Source organism: Lampetra fluviatilis, chromosome 15 (assembly GCF_964198595.1).
Source record: "Lampetra fluviatilis chromosome 15, kcLamFluv1.1, whole genome shotgun sequence".
Taxonomy (NCBI): Eukaryota; Metazoa; Chordata; class Hyperoartia; order Petromyzontiformes; family Petromyzontidae; genus Lampetra; species Lampetra fluviatilis.
In genome coordinates, this window is record NC_136289.1 from 856,229 (window position 1) to 860,281 (window position 4,053).

Consider the following 4,053-nt stretch of genomic DNA (forward strand, 5'->3'; position numbering starts at 1 on the left):
GAGAAGGTTGAGATGGCACGGGGCTGAGAGAAGGTTGAGATGGCACCGGGCTCAAAGAATGTTGAGATGGCACGGAGCTGAGAGAAGGTTGAGATGGCACGGGGCTGAGAGAAGGTTGAGATGGCACGGGGCTGAGAGAAGGTTGAGATGGCACCGGGCTCAAAGAATGTTGAGATGGCACGGGGCTGAGAGAAGGTTGAGATGGCACGGGGCTGAGAGAAGGTTGAGATGGCACGCGGCTGAGAGAATGTTGAGATGGCACGGGCTGAGAGAAGGTTGAGATGGCACGGGGCTGAGAGAAGGTTGAGATGGCACGGGTCTGAGAGAAGGTTGAGATGGCACGGGGCTGAGAGAAGGTTGAGATGGCACGGGGCTGAGAGAAGGTTGAGATGGCATGCGGCTGAGAGAATGTTGAGATGGCACGGGGCTGAGAGAAGGTTGAGATGGCACAGGGCTGAGAGAAGGTTGAGATGGCACGCGGCTGAGAGAATGTTGTGATGGCACGGGGCTGAGAGAATGTTGAGATGGCACGGGGCTGAGAGAAGGTTGAGATGGCACGCGGCTGAGAGAATGTTGAGATGGCACGGGGCTGAGAGAAGGTTGAGATGGCACGGGGCTGAGAGAAGGTTGAGATGGCACGGGCTGAGAGAAGGTTGAGATGGCACGGGGCTGAGAGAAGGTTGAGATGGCACGGGGCTGAGAGAAGGTTGAGATGGCACGGAGCTGAGAGAAGGTTGAGATGGCACGGGGCTGAGAGAGGGTTGAGATGGCACGGGGCTGAGAGAATGTTGAGATGGCACGGGGCTGAGAGAAGGTTGAGATGGCACGGGGCTGAGAGAAGGTTGAGATGGCACGGGGCTGAGAGAAGGTTGAGATGGCACGCGGCTGAGAGAATGTTGAGATGGCACGTGGCTGAGAGAAGGTTGAGATGGCACGGGGCTGAGAGAAGGTTGAGATGGCACGGGGCTGAGACAAGGTTGAGATGGCACGTGGCGAGGAGGGGGTTCCGTCCCTTCCCCCGTGTGGCTGCGGCGACACCGCCCCCAGGCGGCCATCAGCTGACACTGCGACCGGGAGAGTTGAGACGGGCGGCGCGTGGTGGGACCATGTCCCAAACTATTTTTATTTAACTGTTATATATATTTTAAAATTATTATATATTTTTTTAAACTATTATATATATTTTTCATATTTTTATATGTTAACCAGGTAAGGCCCACTGAGCTATGTAGCTCTATTTCGGACGCGACCTGGCCATGTGATATTGCTCAACGAAGGAGTTTATCGTCGTCATCATCATGTGGAAATTTACAGCAGCCAAATATACCCTAAACGCGTGATGTTGATTCTAAATATGGAGGGGAAGAAACCGGAGGACCTGGAGAAAAAAAAATCCACGCGACCACGGGGGGAGAGAGAGATATGCAAACTTCAAATATATGGCCGTCAGGATCGGGATCGAACCCACAACTTACTGTATATCAGGTGAGTTAGTTAGCATCTCGCCACCGCGAGACCTGTGCCCTGAACATGAGTTTGGTTCCAGAAACAGGTGCATCACTCACCCTGTAGATTCATGACAGACCTAGTGTTGAAAGTTCAGTCGAAAATGTCGTAATTGTAAGTGGCGTGACTTTTACCTGCAGGCAATAACTGGTGCGTGTTAAACAAGTCAGCTGTGCGCCGGGATCTTTAGGGCCGTCCATAAATGACGTCACGCACCTAGGGGGGGGGGGTCATACATTTGTGATGATGTGTGACGAGGGGGGGGGGGGGTTTGAGAAATGTGACGTCACATCAAAATGCGCCACTTTAAATAAATATAAACAACACGTTCTACTTAATTAAATATACTTTTTAATAAATGTTTTCTCCTACAACATCAGAGTGCAGCCCCACATTAAATACGCATTACGATGACAATAGTTTAAAGGGATTCGAAGCATGTTTTATTTTCAAAATGGAAATATGGTTTTGGGGGGCGGGGGCAGAGCTTTGTGACGTCATATTTGAGGGGGGGGTCTGACTTTTTGTGACGCGTGTGACGAGTGGGGGGTCAAAAATCATCCGAAATCGCGTGACGTCATTTATGGACGGCCCCTTTGCTGTGGTGCAAAGCGCTCAGCCGTAGTTCAAAACGTGAACAAAAACCCACTCATCTTCGTGCGTTATACAAAACCACCAACGGCTCCTGAGAAATGCACGGGGTGGTCATCTCTCGTCTTCGGTCGCCATCACTTACATTTGGGCGAACGTGACCGGCTGATGGGCAGCAGAGAGAGAGAGGGAGTCAGGCAAGGTGTAAGGCCAGAGAGGAGTTGTGGCTCTTTCTCTGCGTTCGTTGCGTGGTATAAACACAGAGTAGTGCCCTGCATGTGAAGCAGGGAGAGAGAGGCGGATCCAGAGCAGAGCGAAGCCGCTTTCCAGCAATCCCACGGGCTCCCTCGACGCACTTACCCCGCTGCACACGCAGTCATCTCCAAAGCAGAGAGATTGCCGCCGTCATCGTTATCGAGCGTGTGGTGAGAATATATTGACACGTGGGGAACGTGCAAATAGGACTCATCCTGCTCAGGGCAGCATTGGTGGTCACCTCTGTGACATTAGTTTAACGCCTCGTAGTAGTAGTAGGAGGCTTTCGCGATGGATGTTATCCATAATAGAGGTTTTTTTGTGGTTAGATCGCATAAATATAAACTTGTCGTTAAACCCGCCATCACCAGAGACAGCCAATTACAACCAAGGTCTGTCACGTGAACAAAACGTGACAATTCGGCACTAGGACAGCAACACCGGTGTGTTGGAGGGTAAATCCACGACATTTACAATTGAGGTACGACGTTTACAATTACAGCCAGCCTCATCAGGCGACAGCCAGAGCTGTTGTTGAAACCCTCATGCCTCGGTCCTACGTAGAAGCATACATGTGATGTCACCTGGAAGCCACCCCTCTCGTCTTCGCAGCTGATTGGCTCACAAGTGACGACATCACATTTACCCCTCTATTTGACACCGGAACAGGAGGATTTCTCCACGACTTACAGTCGCCTGGGACAGCAGTTCAAAGCCCCCATTGCATTTGCGGGGTGAAGTCTTTATGAGGACAAATCTGTTGGTCGCGAAAGCCTACTGTACGTCTTAAAGTGGGCTGATGTCCATTCACAATGCAATCACTGCATGTTGACTTTCCCCAAAGGGGAATTCGTTTTATTGACCCCGGAGAGATGACAAGGCCGAGTAGCCCAACGACTTAGGATTTTAAATCGGAAGCGTTTGACTGTGAGCCTCAACGCTCGACGTCTGGCAAAACACACAAACCAGTGCCGAGCTGCAGCGCGTACAAAGCCCTCTGGCACGTGTCCGTGACCTGTCGTGCAAGAGCCGAGTGCGTCCGTCCAGTGCTCGCCGAGCTGCATGGGCTCCCGGTTGCCGAACGAATGCGTTCTAAGGGTCGCGCCCATTACACACAAAGTGCTTGCCACAAATGAACCACAATACCTTGCTGATCTCGTCAAGGAGCATAAACCATCATCACACGAACTCCGGTCATCCTCACAGCAGCGGCCATCGAACAAAGACGGTCACCGCATTGCGCGATTCCAGGTGCCCTTCTGCGGCCTTCTGGAGGGCTCTTCCTTACCATATTAGGAGGCCATTGGAGCTATGCGCTTTTAAATTCAGATGAAAAATTAATGTATTTTTAACTGCCTCTTTGTGTTTAGTTTGTTGTCCTTCCCCCGCACCTCCGATTAGCACGTTTGGCTACGGACGGTACGAAAGAAGTTCAACACAGTCGCTATGTACTGCTGTAGTCATAGCAGGTACCACCACAGTCAGTACGCACGGATGTTAGTTTTTAAAGAGTAGTTTGGAAATATTTTTTTTGGCCCGGGCAACGCCGGGTATATAAGCTAGTATGTACATAAGAGAGGCATCCAGGTAAATGATTTAGGGGAAACAGACATTCAGTCCAATATAGGATTTAGCTTCGGTCAGCAAGCAGCATGATTGTGGGCTCGCGTGTCCTTGCGTGCGTAGAATCAATCTGCGCAC